We start from the raw sequence: 16,602 nt of genomic DNA, 5'->3' as shown, positions 1-16,602 counted from the left end.
CGCATACGTTTCACCACTGCTGCGCACTTTCTGATGAGCCTTTCCTCTTCGGCTCTAGCGAGGACGGTCGAATGCACTTCCACTCGATTTTTGTCCAAATCCATCTGCTCAGGACTAGCGTTTCTCACTGAGCTTACTTCCAAAACAGGGGCACTGTAAGGTAATGGAGTTGCCATCTCCGCACGGTCAGTGGCGCCACTTGATGAGGCTTCCTCTTTATTTGGGCGCCCCGGTGTCTCATCGGGTATATCAGCCCTCGTTGCCTCTTTCACTGATCGCTGCGGTGAACGACGCATTTTTGTGCTCCGCCCAAACGCACCCAGCTCTTCCTCCTTGTCTGTTGTTTCGTCGTTTTTTTTTTATAATTTTCTGAGGTTTAAATTGATAATGGAATCAAGAGACAATGACAGTTCCTTGGTGCAGCGTTTGAGATAAGAGTGAAAAACCAGGTAGTCCAGTCATTCAGCTTTTATATCCCCTTTGATTAGATTGTTTTCCGGGACGAGATTTACCCTCTTTGGTTGCCTTTCGCGAGGCGCATGATTTTATTCATGTGGACTATCTAATCGAGGTTTTCAACCTTTGAAAATCTTTCGAGTGAAAAATGAACACTGGAGATAGCAATGGTGGAGCGATAGGCCACACTACATCCGAGATTGATATTTCAATTGATTCTTATTGCGTAAGGATAATGATGTTTAGCTGGTCCGGTGAGATTAGGAAGTTGGGCAATTGGAGAAAAACGGAGGAGAAGACAGTAAATAAAATTCAGTTTGAGTTTTATATAGAAATCTGTAGGGAAAACTTCGCGCTCCAGCGAATATGGTGTCTTTTAGTTTCAGAACCTGACCTATCTTTTCTAAGCGTGGTTGTGGGGAAGGAAAAGAGCAGAGGCAATTAATGTTCTGAACAGTTTTGGAGACAAAATCTTAATCCCAAAAAAATTGCAGAAAGCTTCAAATTTTCAAAAAGCACCAACAATGGAAGTAGTCTACACAATGTCAACAGTCATTTCAGCGTTCCCAAGGCGATTCTGAAATCGAATCTACTTTTCCCCCATTAAGATACGGCCTTCGGCATCATAGTTGCAGTTGAAATAGCCAATTGCGGTATTGGTGTCGTGATTCAGCATCACCTGTTTGATGGATCGATGAAGGTAGTGGTATACGGTAATCGAGCTCTAACGTCGGTCGATCAAAACTTTTGATAAACCGAGATGGAAACCTTTGGACCATCAGCCATTACTCTCCATTTTTGGGGACAAACAAGCAATTCTGGGGTACGCAGCAAATCGTTTGCATCGCTGGATAACAATTCTCTTCAATACTGAATATCGGAAAACTACCAATTTGGAAAAACCGATTCACAATTTTTTCTCGTTATCACCACTGGCGCAATAACCAATCTCAGGTCTAGCCCTGCCTTAGCAGGCAACCCCATGCATATCGATTTTAAGCCAGGATCTTCTCACCAGCAGCTGTGATATCGGATCATCTAAAGGCCCCCATCCACGTTCAAGTGTCAATTACGTCTGAACAGCCCCCAGTTTACCGGCGGCCGGAACTGATACTCTGGCCTGTCAGTTTTCACTCTGCAGGCAGTGATGAAATGAAAAATAGTTCGGCCAATCGGCAAGATATGATTGTTCAAGCCGTGAGCGAGAACTCCATGTTTTTTTTTGGCTGTGATTGAGATTTTTATGAGCATCTTCATGGCTGGTAAATATTTTTGATAAATTCTCACACAAACATATTTCAAAATTTCATCTTAAGTCCGCCATCCACGTTTAGTTCGTTTCAGTCAGTTATACCGAATCAACTCGCCAGTTGAGCTGAAAGCACCATCCACATGCCCGTGCCTGATGCAGTACCTCGTTATCCGTTTCGAGTTCACAGGCTTGTCAATTTTTTTCCAGGATCCTTTTTTCTGTCTGCGTCTGTCAAACAAGTTACACTGATTTTTTGCAACTACATTCCAGGAATTCGAGTACCGTCCTTGATATTCACTAGAAACTGTTGCTGCCAATGGATCGGTCAAACGGGCAGAAGGTACCAAGGAATATTTGACCAATATGCAGATGTCCCTGACGACGATTGTGGTTCCCACCTATCTGGCTGACATGGCAGCAATGATATAGGAAGGATATAGGAAGGTCGCGGTATACTTGCAGGTTGCTTATAGCCACGGTAGTGGGTTCTATCTGTCTGTATGTAGTCCCAGTTTGGGATTATTGCGGCATGTTTTCTTTAACGCGCATTAAGTGCGTGAGGTCTACAGAAAAACAGCCCCTGCTGAACACAGAACACACTCTTAATGTTCAGCCTACATGAGGGCCTCAAAAGATGCGGTATGCATCATTTTAGGATTCGGATTCACATCTTCGCCAACGAGGTGGCCAGTATATGTAAATAATGTCAAATCTATCTTTCCTTCATAGCAGGTGAAAGCAGCTGAAAGAGAAGTGAAACTCAAAAAAGGGTCGTTGAACACACAGATCAATCCCCACGATTGGGGAGTAGCTGGAGGGGAAGCATGTGGAGATTAGTTATAATCTCACCCAGTTTCTCACCGTCCATAGAGGGTATCGCCGTTACCTGTATAGGCTTAAATTAGACACCTTGGATTAGCTGATTGTCCAATCTAAGACGGAGTCTCGGCGGAACCAGCGTGGTTCCTAGAAGAAAGGAGAACTTAGAGGAATTTATACTTCAAACCCTATCACCAGAAAATGTTGTCCAGAGAAATGTAGCACGCCAAGAAGGTTAGAGTATGATCAACTCCAAGGGATGCCAAGGTGTTCCAATAACCCGCTTTTTTTCAGAGCCTTTTGGCTAAAAACTTTACTGATGTTACTCCAAGTAAGCTAATATGATGATTCAGTAGGTCACAAGCTTAACAGATGGGGTTACTGGGACTAGATAATGATCCCTGTTCCGAGTACTGGTTTGGATTGGGTCAATCGACTGATAAACTCTGTGAACTCTTCTTAGGAGACTACTGGGCCAGATTTGATAGTTGATTAGCAATTCTGATAAGGCTTCCACCCAGGTCAAAAAAAAATCTTATTATCATAATATCGATTCACTGTCTGTCTGTCACACGCTCTTTTCTCCAAACGGCTAAACCGATCCAAATGATATCTGGTAGACAGATGGGGACTATGAAGTCCCACACATTCAGTGAGTGACATAAATTTACGTCAAAAGGGGGGCTCCCCATGCATGCAAAGGAGAGACTTTTTTTCATTGAATATAGTCATGTGGGGTATCAAATGAAGGGTCTCGTTTAGTACATTTTAACATTGACAATAGTAACCACTATGACAATTCTCTGATGACACTCAAGGTTAACTTTTCTGAAGGAAGCGGGAGACTATTCCAACTTTGAAATTTGCTTACTTTATAATTCCATATTTTATAAACTTACCGGAATTAAGGTTCTCCAGTGCTTCCACACAAGTCCTGAAAATAATATAAAAACTGATTAAATATAAATAGATCTTTTGGAGTATTGCTGATAGGCAAGCTAGGAATGATGGTGCATTTGAATGCATGAGAGTTTTGGAAGTGGTATGAATCTATGCAGGCAAGCCAGCACTTTCAAGTACTTCAGAATTATTTAAAAGGAGAACATAAACAATATAGTAACAATCTTTAGAGGCTTTAGACATGTACATTTATAATTAATGGGTTTTTGGGCAGTTGTGAATTTCTGCCATTCAAAATCAACCACTCACTTTTTAGCCATTCTTCGCCAGCATCACATTCCGAAAAAAATGTTCTTTATCAGCCCCACGTGAAATATGTTGCGGTGAAGCTTGTTATGCAAATTGTTTATTTACAATGATCACAAACATCCATCTTATTGTTATTCCTCGTTTTACGGGACTTACCTTATGCCATCTTCAAATCACAAGATTGCAATTTACGCACTTACGTTTTTGCAATGAGTGAGTTAATAAATTCGCTCTTGTCGGGCACGAGCTCTGAAGAGTCCTCCTCTTCACGGCGCCAACGTTACAGAACAACAAATTGTTGCACAGTTGATTTACTGGAGCACTTAAATTTCGTACAAACATTCAAGTGCCAATTAAGTGGTAAAATGTTTCGGGTAAAATCGTAATGTTTTTTAGTGGCGCAGTAAAATGTTCGATAGTTTGCAGGCGTCTCGAGTGGGTTTTGGTCAGCTTTGGGCAGCGTAGTTGGCTGGCCAGGTTTTTGAAGTGTTTTTAATAAAATTGAATCTACAATGGAAAATTGGCTGGCCTAATTAATTTAGCGGTCCTTTGTTTCAGACACGCCTTTGTGGTATGATCTGATATTTGTACTCATATGCGAGTTAAAGAAGGACTAGGAGAATTTGCCAATTGTAGGCACGAGGGACCACGATGAAAACCACCCGGCGTGCCCTCTTCATATCGCCCTATTTGTTTCTTAGACACCATGGGGAAGATGTTGGAGAGGGTGATATACAACAGGCTGCTCCCATTCATCGAGCTTGCGGGTGGTCTTTCAGAGCGGCAATATGGGTTTCGGCAAGCCCGTTCTACGGTCGATGCAGTAGCAAAGGTCGTGAAGTTGGCTCGAAATGCAATGGCCATGGACAAATGCTGTTTTCTGGTGACGCTGAACGTCAAAAATGCTTTTAACTCAGCCAACTGGCGCTGGATTAGGGGCGCTTTGGCCAAACTGGGTGTTCCTAGCTACTTGGCTCGGCTCATCGAGAGTTACTTTTCGGACAGACTTCTCTGGTACGAGACGGACGACGGGCCGAAGGACTACATTGTGACAGCAGGTGTGCCTCAAGGTTCTGTATTGGGACCGCTGCTGTGGAACATAATGTACGACGGAGTGCTTGGCCTTCGCGTGCCGGAGGAGACAACGCTGATGGGTTTTGCGGACGACTTGGCGGTAGTTGCAATTGCAAAGCATCTCGAGGACGTGGAGCTTTATGCAAATGAAGCCATTCATACCATCAAGTCATGGTTACGAATGACCAAGCTGGACCTGGCGGACGAAAAGACGGAGGCGCTCCTCATTACCAACCGTAGGAAGAACAACACGGTTACCATCCAGGTTGGTAATCGTGAGGTGGTCGTCTCAAAATCGGTTGTCAAATACCTGGGGGTGATGATCGATGCCAAGCTGAGTTTCAAGGGACACTTGGATTATGCGCGAGAGAAGGCAGCAAATGCCAGCTCATCCCTTGCAAGGATGATGCCTAACGTGGGAGGGCGCGGGATCGCGGGAGTGGTGAGGTCGATCCTGCTATACGCGGCCCCTGTCTGGGCGGGAGCGTGGAACCACGCTGTCAACCGGAGGAAGATATGTTCGGCATACCGGCCAATTGCGCTAAGGGTGTGCAGTGCATTTAGGACGGCGTTGACGGAGGCAGTGTGTGTTATCGCAGGAATGATCCCTATAGATCTTCTAGCGAGCGAGGCACACTGGCTCTACGAAAAACGGAAGGCAAATCCAGCCGAGGTGAATGCGGATTTCCGAAAAGCCATCAGGAGAGAGTTGTGTGGCAAGTGGCAACAACGATGGGATAACTCCGACAAGGGCAGGTGGACCCATACATTGATCCCGTGTATCGAGAAATGGGTCAACCGAAAGCACGGAGAATTGAATTAACACCTGACACAGTTCCTTACGGGACACGGTGGCTATAGGAAGTACTTGCATCGCTTCGAGTTGGACGAGTCTCCCAACTGTCCTGAATGCGCTGCTACACTCGAGGACCCGGAGCATGTTATGTTCCATTGTCCCAGTTTTCGGCAGCAGAAAAGGAGGTTGAACAGCATCTTAGGGGCGGACATCGAGCCCTCCAACCTGGTGGAAGAGATGTTGAAGTCGGAGAAAAACTGGATGGCGGTAAATGAGGCAGTAGCCGTGGTGCAGACAAAACTCCTGGAGTTGGATCGCGCTCAGAAGGCGGCGCGACGGAGACGTGACATGGACGGGCTGGTATAGCGAACCAGAGCCTCCCCGCGAAGTAATACTTGACTTGTAATACCGCGAAGTAATACTTGGGGGTGGTTTTAGTGGGTGTGAATCCCACACACTGCTGCAACCTGGCGCAGCAGCGTCTTTCTAAGATTTCCACCTCCATCCATAAAAAAAAGGCACGAGGGACCTGAGATGGTTATTTGGAGCTATCGCAGGTAATAGAGGAAGAAGAATCCAATGCTTTGTTGGTTGTTAATGGTATTTAAACTGATAAATATCTAATTAACAAGAAGACCCTGCGTCAGAGAACATAACACAATGTTACAGACTTCGGCACTCCCTTCCCCCATACTAGAACTCAAAGAGAGACTAGAAACAACGGTGTCTTGATGGCTTAGTGGCTAGAGCGCTAAGCTGTCGCAAAGGAAAGTCTCGGTTCAAATCTCATTTGCATCGTGACTAACGTCCCATTATGATCTTCATCCAAATGGGATTCTTACCCCCATGAATATTGGTTATTAGAAAAACAAGTGGACTTAAAGAAGTCCCGTCACATTGGGATGTATATGGTCACTCAATGTACCTTTCATAATCAAAACTTATCTAAACCTTACCCATATTGTGACCCATAATGATTTCTTTTGGATAACACAAAGTTAGTGCTAAGATGTGACCACAACCAGGAATCTTTTGTAACTTTGTAGGGGCTTTCCAGTATCTTGAGGTTGAGGGTTGAGTAGTTTCGGAGAATGGATCCTTGATGTAGTTGGCTCCTTTCGGACCCACGCACTCCACCCTCCTTTACAACTAATATCAAAACTAATATCAGTTTGGAAAAATACTGGTTGATATGTTTCATTTGATACCCCACATGACTATATTCAGTTAAAAAAAATTACACCCTCTTTTGTATGTACGGGAACGCCGCCTCCTAAAACTCAATGTAGGACGATATGATTTAATACATGGGGGGAGGGAGGCTTTACAGTTTCTACGTTTACACCGTATTTCGTATCTAATTGGGGTAACCGCTTCTGCGAAAATAGGTGGGCCAGATAGACGGACGAACAAACAGACAGACAGACGCAGACGCTGGAAAATCAACTTAAGTTGGAAGAATTGAGTGATGAATTCATTGTGAGTCTGAGGAAAACCTATAGTAGTACTCAAACGGCCACAATGCGACTACCAGCAGATGCAGCGCACAAAGTTTAGAATCGGGAGGGTTGTCTGCTGTTTGAGAGAACAGATCTCATTAAAGAGGTGCTTTAAGGGCCTCATGTTTGGACACTTTCGGAAGGTATGCATCAAGGGGCGGCGAGAAAGGTCATATTATCAAGGAATGCAACGGGGACCTCAAAAGCCTGTTGTACAAAAAAGGAAGGGACGGGAAAACCGATATATTGTCGGAAGTTCAAAATGCCCGGAATTCAGGAAGGCGTTGACAGCAATGAAGAAATGAGGTTTACTTAAATAAACTTTAATCATAGCAGGATCGCTTAGACTTTAATTGAGCAGACCACCCACGAGTCTGAGATGGAAGTTGTCCTCATAAGTTAACCATACTGGAAATTTCACGAGGGTGTATGGGTCACAGATTCGGCTAGTCGAGCGGCGATATGGGTTACGGTAGGCAAGTTATTCAGTACACCATGAGTTAATCGGCCGGTGACTGTGTGGGCAAAAATAAGTGGCGTGGAGCCACACCCAGTCTCGCAGTGTTTGAAGACATGAGGACGAAGTTCAAAGGTGATTGCCATGTGGTACGTGGAATGGGGAACCAGAGAGAATACCGCAAAGGGCCGAAACATATTAATGGATTTTGCGCAGTTAGATATTGATCTGGGCAACGAGGTTAATGTAGGTACCTTTCGCAAAGGAGGGTCTGCTTCAATCGTAGACTTGACCTTCGTTAGCCCTTTGCAAGTTACCTACGACTACACTCACAGCTATTACCAGACAATTATTATTGAATTTAGGAGACAGCCACACGGTAGGAAAATAAATAATGGTCCTGCAAAAGTACTGAATGAGCAGACTTTCATGGAAAGGTGGCTAGACTAACTTACTAAGACTGGTGTAGAAAGCTCTCCATGTCTCACAATGCCTCTCCTTGGAGATGCATTGTGGGACATCAGTAAAAGATCCAATGGCTGGTGGAACAATGATTTGCTCGGGCCTCGATCAGTCTGCCACCGAGTCGGACAAACGACCTAGTTAGGCAGGATCGATCTGGTTCAAAAAAAGCATGCATTCAGGGAAGCGCAAAAAAATGACATTTCATTTTGCATTCATGGTGCATTTTTCAGGCTGGCCGTCCAGCAGAGCAAAATGGAAAGCTTTAGGGAGCTCTGCTCTGAGGCGGATAGCCAGAGGCCGTTCATCTCCGGAAATCATCTGCTCTCTGGTTGAAAATCATTTAGGGTTACTCCCCCAGCAAGAGATTGGGGCTGACACCTTTCAAAGGTATCTGAATGTGAGGGCAATTCTAGCAATAGCCACAGACGAGCTGGTAGAAATCTGTAGCTGAGTACGTTACAACAAAGCTCTAGGCCTGGACGGAATACCGAATAGGGTCCGTAATCTCGCCATAAAATCGAGCTCAGACATGTTCGACGAGGTGTTCCAAGTGTACATATCCGAGGGGATATTGTCTACAGCATATAAGCGATAGAAGATTGTACTGTTTCCTAAGGCTGGCAAACCTCATGATGGGCCTTCCTCCTAGAGACCCATATGTCTTCTGGACACTATGAGGAAAGTGCTAAAGCTGTTAACCTATTTTTCATAAATAAAACACTTGGGGCTAGTTGCAACATGGACACAATACTGTCCCATTGAAGGATCAAGTTGCAATTATTTCACGCGTCTCGTCTAGCGTAAATCAATGACATTCGCCTGTTAAGCGCATTGACATAATCTCGCGTAAATCCATCCCAATTATCGGACAATTATTATCAGAAAGTGACCATCTAAATGGCCTGTATCACCCAACAGGAAGGAAAATAACAATAACAAGAACAGCACCTCGACCTGGTAGCTAAACTGCCTTTTAAACATCGTCACAAATACTATGTTTCGAGTTCTTTTTATTCACCACGTCAAAACCCAATTCGTATTCAGTGCAATGCGGCAAAGTAAGATCCACATGTGTCCGTCCGGTCGTCCGTATGTGCCATATAGGATATGTGTTGCATTTTACACACTCTTGTCGCCTTTATGGCTCCTACAAAAGTACTCTGCTTGCATGCATTTCTTCTTTGGATTTGGAGCTCGTTAAAATGTACTTTATTTGGTGTTCTCAAGTACTCGGTGGAGATAATGATGTACACAGTTTTTGTAGATGCGTTTAGGTATGGTACAGTCTGGGAGATAAGAGAATATAAAAGTGTTATTCTCGGTTGTGATTAGAAGTAGGTTTTAGGGAAAGAAGGACGGGGAAGGAGATCCTGTATCGATTTAGGGTGGGGGGAAAATTGGGAAATTGTCAGCTTTAAGTGCAACATAGCCATTCTGACCGACAGCCAAGCGGCCATCAAGGCCTTGTACTCAACGACGACATCTTCCCGGCTGGTGAGGCAGTGCAAAAACGCGCTCAACCATCTGGGCGGCACGCTCAAGGTCACTCTCCTCTGGGTTCCTGGGCATAGAAACTTAGAGGGGAATGAGCGGGCTAACGGATTGGCCAGGCAAGGCTCTGCTCTTGGCAGTCCCTCGGCGAATACAGTCGGTGTTCCGCTGGCGGCTGTCGGGGGCGGAGTCTACTCGCACTACCTAGCAGCCGCGGGCCTGAGATGTCGAAGGCTTACCAGCTGTGCCAAGTCAAGGAGAATTTGGCCCGCTTATAACATAGCCCGATCACGAGAGTTCCTGTGCCAGACGCGTGCAAATGCATTCATGATTACGGCGGTCTGCACGGGGCACTGGCCCATAGGGAACCATGCCGCTAGGCTCGGCATACCCTACAGCTCGCATTGCCGAAACTGCGGAGAAGGAAGGGAAACCCTCATGCACTTTCTCTGCGATTGCCCAGCTCTGGCTGGAGCCAGTCTGGGGACTCTGGGTAAACCATTCTTTGGGGACCTCAGAGAGACTTCTAGCTGCAGGGTCGGAGAGCTGCTTTCCTTCGTGAATGCTACGGGCTGGCTCTGAAGATCCGAGCCGGCTGAACTCTGCCTCCCTGCTCCCATAACAACAGTCACGGTTTTAGGAGTTTGTGGTATCAAAATGGCGCACCAAAGCGCTAATTGGGCTCCTCGGAGCGGCCACTGATACCTACCTACCTACCTCAGTTTCAACAGCGCTACTGCCCTGGAAACACGGCTTAAATTCGATTTAAACTTCAGATTCCCAGCGCTTATTTTTAGGACAATCTGTAGTCTATATTCATTACTAAAAACATCTCAAATCGCACCACTAACGCCAAGTCTGACAACGCTGACCATCGCGCAATGCAACAACTTTTCTGCATGCATGCCAAAGCTGAAGGAAACCAAAGCCGGTCAGCCAATCAGCCAACTATTGCTGCAATTCTTCGCGCACATGGAATGTATTGCAGTCCCGGCTTTTTCTATTGAAATTGGATCTAAATCAAATGCACGCAACACCATAAAGTCGAGAAAGTAATGCATTTACAGATGCATGCAAAAACGAAGAAATAGCACTGAAATCATGCAATTTATCATACAACAATACGCGAAATTCTTTACCTTATTGTTTACCATAATTACTTGCAAATTTTTACATGCACTCATGGACATATGGACATGTATTCGTTCAGGTGTGCGTGTACACGGGTAGGCTTTTGCAAATGATTATCCTTTTTCGTCGTCAGAATCTAGCTTTTAGCATGATTGATCATGGGAATTGAATAATGGTATTTATTGGGGTTTAATTGTGAGTTCCAATTCGATTTCTTCCATGAGACTGAAATTCAAAGTGGATATAATTTATTCAGCGTCTATTTGCATACCGAGATGGACACTTTCTTTTTTCAAAGTGCTTGGGAATCATGGCACCGGAATTCATGTTCAGTGGACTGTTTAGGGTCGACAGGGTCGAGGGCTTTTCCAGAAGAAGCGTTGCCTATCGATACTGCAACCATTGATAAAACAAATTATTTTGGATCCATCCCATCAAAGGAATTTCTGAAGTCCGGTGTATAGTTGGAATGCGGTTTATTGGAAATGAAGGGTGACAAAAGGGAAGCAAGTCGAAAATCGGCAGCTTGGCCTTTCAGTTATGAAGGACTTTTTTTTTTTTTGGGGTAGGGTAGGTGAATGCATTTACGCACACAGTGTTGGACTCCTGATTCGGTACGTCGTCGGACTACCAACTAAACACCTCCCCATCGTCAGAGAGCTAGCCTGGAACCGTTTGTCACATTACTTCGGGCCAGCCCCCGAACTCTCCCGCATTGCGGAGCCTTCAAATCAGGGAATTCCTATCACCAACGGGAGGGGAGAGGAGGAAGGGAACTGTCAGTTCAAGGAACCCCCTGCCATCCGGCTCCTCCACCGGTCGAGTTCTAGCAACGAGAAGGGCGTTTACAATATACCTCCTTGTCAAGAGCGCCAGCCCATACCTCTGCGCCGTAGAGCAGGGCAGACTGCGTTGAGCTCATCAGGAGACGTCGCCTACTAGACGTAGGACCCCCAATGTTTGCCATCAGCCTACTTAGCGCCGAAACTCCAGCCGCAGCCTTGTTCGCTGCTGCTTGGATTTGCTCAGAAAAGCTCATCTTTGAGTCAAGAGTCAACTCGAGGTACTTTACCGCTGATTTTGACTCGATTATCGACTCGCCGAACGATATGGGACGCAGGGTCGGAATTCTCTTCTTAGTCAGGATGACTACTTCGGTTTTTTCCAGTGCAAGGTTGAAACCATGAGTAGTCATCCATCCGCTTACCCGTCGCATCAATATGCCGAGTCTGCTTTGCGCCTGTTCGACAGTGCGTCCAACAACAAGCGCTGCGACATCATCTGCGTATGAAGGTATGAAGGACTTAGAATGACATACTATTCCCAGTAGTCTGATATGCGTTTAAATTTAGTGTAACAAAAGGCAGAATAGGTAACAGTAAATTTTGACAAATCGGATAAATTTGTGCTTCTGTAGGTTTGTTAATTATGGTTCGATTTTCCCCACATTTTCCAGTATTGTATTATGGTCTATGTTAGTGCAGAACCTTAAGATCCTTGGCACATCCCCACTTCATTTTCATTACGCCTAATTCGAACATTTTGGATTGCATCGTAAAGTACCAGTCGATACTTTTCATTTGATGCCCAGCGCAGCTAAAATCTGTGAAAAATAAATATTAAGACCCCTTTTGTATATATGAGAACCCCTTTCTCCCCCTCAACGTTCCATATTATCTTATTTATATACAGGTAGCAATTTAATTTGCTGAAAATTTGCTACTAAAATCAGGATTTGCACCGAAGATTCCACTATTAACATTCATACCTCCCGTCATCAAGTTTCAATGATTGAGGCTGCTTTTAGATGATGAAATCAAGTCGAATTACTCAGCAAATGGAGAAAATTGTAGAAAAGCTTCTGCTCCTGATTTGGTTGATCTTACACAAATCCGATACTTCGGAAACCATCTATCCATTTATCCATTTATCAGTCATACCTCAACTGAAAACCTTCAGCAAGGTTTCAGAGTTTCGGATTTCTGCTACATCTGCTGTGCGCGATTTCACCCACATAAACTTGTTTGTTATGCAGAACTTCACGATGGTTGCATGATTATTCATTCCAATTGTGGCCCCTGGTAGCAGGGGGGTAACGGGGGAAGGTATCTTATTTGCTGCTAAGCAGTATATTCCTGACGCATTTGTTATCTTTTTGAATGACAGTTTCTACGTGACTTTCAATCTGGGCATTTCAATCCAAACTGGGTCTCGCACATTGTATCCTGTGTCTACTTTCCGAGGAGTTTCTCAATCCACTTCCTCCTTTTGTCGGAACTTCAATTATTCCATCACCGAATGACCTTATCTCTCCGGTTCCCCTCCCCCCACCTCCATATATATATTATATTTAAGAATTAAAACTCAACACCGATTCCGCCGCTAGTAGTAATGTTTTATTCAGCAAATATCGATATTTCGGGAACAACTTGTTCCTTTCTTCAGTGCCGGGTGTACTAGCGAGAGGAGACGGTGCTGAGTTTTAGTTCCTAAAAAATTTTGGCTAGAAATATCACGAATACATGTTGATTAAATCAAATTTACCAATATTCCTAGCAATTATTTCCTTTTATCTTTTCGTGACTTGGCCTAAAACTGATGTCCACCAACCGAGTTTCGAGACAGATTTTCATTTAATTCGGTCCAACGTATGACACGACCAAAATTTAACTTCCGTATGGTCCATTTTCTCGGATTTCGTTACTATCGTTTTTGAATTTTGTGTCATCCTACAAATGGTTCTTCCTTGATTTATTGCCCTCTCTTCTCCTAATCAAATACACTATTTGATTCCGTCGTCCAAGAGGTACCAATAATTGGGATAACTTTTATCCGTGAAGACTTTAATTAGTATTCCCAAAGTCTAACGGGGGTTGATCTCTTTTGGTCCCATATTCATACTTTTTGGTCCTCATCAGTTTCTCTTACTATCAACATCAAATCCAATGATTCCATTTCTCTTCAATCAGCATGGAATAATTTTTCTACAGCTTTTTTTCATTCGTTCGTCCCACTCCTCTTCTGAAACAGCTGGTCCTGTCTTAGCTATGTTAATGGTCCCGATGAACTTTCGAATATCTTTCTAAGAAAATGTGAACATCACATTTATCTTCCCCTTCTATCTTTCTTTTTTTAACAAAATTCTCTCCGAAAGTACCTTCCAGAGAAATGAAAAGAAGTTCGACCCTTTTTCGGAAAAGGACGTCACTTGGTCCAGACACTAGTGTCCAATCTCACTTCTTTTCTTTATCTCCGAAAATTATTAAGAGGTGCATAAGAAAGACACTTCCGGCTTATAATTGGCACTTGATTTTAAAAGGCCAGGGACGTTCTCGAACAGAGAGCTCAACTATCACACACTCAATTCGGAAGAGTATATGCCGAGGACTGCGTGACCAATGGGGAGCTTGGTCTTTGGTATGTGAACTCTGAATGCCTAGTTTCGAATAAGACCCTTACCGTGGTGGCCGGGCTAACGATGGTGGACATTCTTCCCGGTCTACTCCTGGGACCAAGACACAGACTCAATTAACAAAAAACAAAATAACAAACCGGAGAAAGGAGAAGAGGTGGTGATGCCAGGCGCATCATCGGAGGACGAGCTGCTGGCATCCAGCCAGGAGAAAGTAGCCGCCATCGAGAGCAATACAATTGGTGCTAGCCGTAGCACTGCTGTGCTGAAACTAACCACAGGGACCTTCTGGAATAAGGCGGCAGACGTCAAGTTGAGTGTAGCGAGTACCAGATATAGTTTTCCTAATCCGATACCGTCGTCGTCGGGAGATCCATCGAAAGCAAAGACCAAGAAAAACGTGGGTCAATGGAAACCGGCTAAGAATCTAAAGTCCAATGGAGTTCTTATCAAGAGCCAGTACCAGAACGCTATGCATATTCTTAGCAAGATTGCTGAAAACAAACAGGCCGATATTGTCGAGCAGGGTGAAAAATACTTTGCTAAATACTAGGCGATTGTTGAGGAATATAACATCAAACACCTGGCAGACGAGCAGAAGGCGAACCCGACCATTCTAAAACCCAATCAAGGTCGAACAAAAACAGAATCGGAACAGAGTGGGCAAGAGTTCGGACGCTAAGCAACCTCTGGAGAAAGGTAAGCAGCAACAACCCCTGGCCTATGAGTCACGAAATACGAAACGCTTCAGCGACGTGGTCAAGAGCGACTTACGTGGATGGCAATTTCGCTAGTGGCAAACTACTACCGTAGATGAAGACCAGTGTTGAGGCTTGGCTGTCGGAGATGGTCACTGAGCATCTTCTGGACGCCAAAGGAGAACATACGGGATCCATCCCCTGCTTTGATTCCCTTCAGATGGTTCGTGGGTTTCACATTACAGCCTACAAGCACCATTTGTTCGGTTTATGTGTCGCTAAGATGAGCTCATGGTTGCGGAAGATCTTCATGGATAAGGACAAGCTTGTCCAATCACTGCGCCTTCAAAACTCCAGAATTCCTATGGACGACTGGGTGGTTATCGAGGAGAAGGAACACCAGACAAGAGAGCCAATCTTTCCTGCTCCATATGAGCAGAGAGTGCCTGGAGGCACTGGAAAAGGTAGATTATAAAGTATGGTTCGGAGTCAATAACGCAAAGGTAAAAATGTTCCGCTCTGCAAAACTGGACGATGACCTGGATCCAATCGTTGCCGCCAATGAGCTGTTGGAGGAGATGAGGATCGGCGGTCCAACGGGGACTGATGAACCCCCCCCACAAGCAGATCATTCTGGCGATAACACAAATAAATCTGCAGCACGCGAAGTGCACCTCGACTAATCTCCTTGTCTTCCTCTTTGAGGAAGACATCAGCGACACACTAATATAGGAGCCTTCGATCATAAGCGACCGAACCATCAAAGGGCTCCAAAGCAAATATTATAATTTATTTCACAGCACAGGAGACACTGATCAGGACAGACCTAGAGCATGTATCCTCGCGAGGAAGAGTCTGCACGCTTTTCTGTGTCTGGGCCTGAGTTGAAGCGTCCTAGTGATACTCAAACTGGAGCAGGTGGGGCAGAAAAGTGTATATTTCCTCGGTGGCCAGAAGAACTACAACATTTAACGACCATGGCAGCAAGAAAGGCCAATCTATTAATAGGTTGCGCCACCTGCGCAAGGCATACGCTTTGAAGCAGTTTGGAAATCAACCAAAGAGGAGAGTCATTCTTTGATATTATTATTAACACAAATCTATCGGTCTGTAACAGGGGCAGTACACCAGCCTTCCGTTATTCTAGCTCTGAGAACTATGACGGTTGCTAGTAGGTCCTTGATATGTCTAACCACAGATCCTTCTCAGATCATAGTTGGATACTTTTCAGCCGAGATCTCGCTGCAGAGGTTTCCAAACCGTCCAGAGACACCAGGAGGATCGACTAGGGGAAATTTGATCCAGTTATCAAGAAGAAACTCTCTGGTGGCAATTGACAAGGTTGGCATGGCAGACGAACTGGAGTCAAATGTCGGGGCTCTGGAAAAGGAATTCGATACCCCCTTTAAGGTCTCGTGTCCTGCTAAATACAGCATGAAGACACTGCCACCTACTCCTACCTCCCTTTACTTGCGGAGCAGGCGCGACTTTTCTAGCATGTCGACTATCATATGAAGCGTTTGAGAGATCAAGGACGGGTATGAATTCCTGTGTTATCTCCTGAAGTGCCCCCAATTTCGTAAGGTGGGTGGATATGCTAGGCTCGCTAGAAAATTCTTTCTATTTGCTGAACTACCTCTTGATCATTTATGCAGTGATGTTGCGGCATTTGGATTCCCATATTCTGAGTCGTGTGCTGAAAGAAAACCGAAGTATCCATTCTGACTCTGTGTCTCATGGTTATCGGCGGAACGATTATAGAGTCAAATCGAACGGTTAAGTACTTTAGATTGCCGATCAGCCGAGCTTTTCCAAGCAAGTCAAAACCGCAGCAGAGAAGGCT

At 44.8% G+C, this 16,602-nt stretch overlaps 1 protein-coding gene across 1 annotated transcript in view; it reads right to left on the bottom strand.

Annotated features, from left to right (window-relative positions):
* Positions 1-16,602, bottom strand: part of LOC119660232 (zinc finger protein MSN4) — a 660,817-nt gene that overhangs the window by 164,044 nt on the left and 480,171 nt on the right. The window contains exon 4 of the mRNA XM_038068678.1: positions 3,427-3,461. The gene's annotated coding sequence lies outside the window, so the exon portion shown is untranslated. The remainder of the gene's footprint in view (positions 1-3,426; positions 3,462-16,602) is intronic.

Source organism: Hermetia illucens, chromosome 6, assembly GCF_905115235.1.
Source record: "Hermetia illucens chromosome 6, iHerIll2.2.curated.20191125, whole genome shotgun sequence".
Taxonomy (NCBI): Eukaryota; Metazoa; Arthropoda; class Insecta; order Diptera; family Stratiomyidae; genus Hermetia; species Hermetia illucens.
Note: the sequence above shows the minus strand (reverse complement) of the source record. Positions and strands in the feature narration are given on the sequence as shown.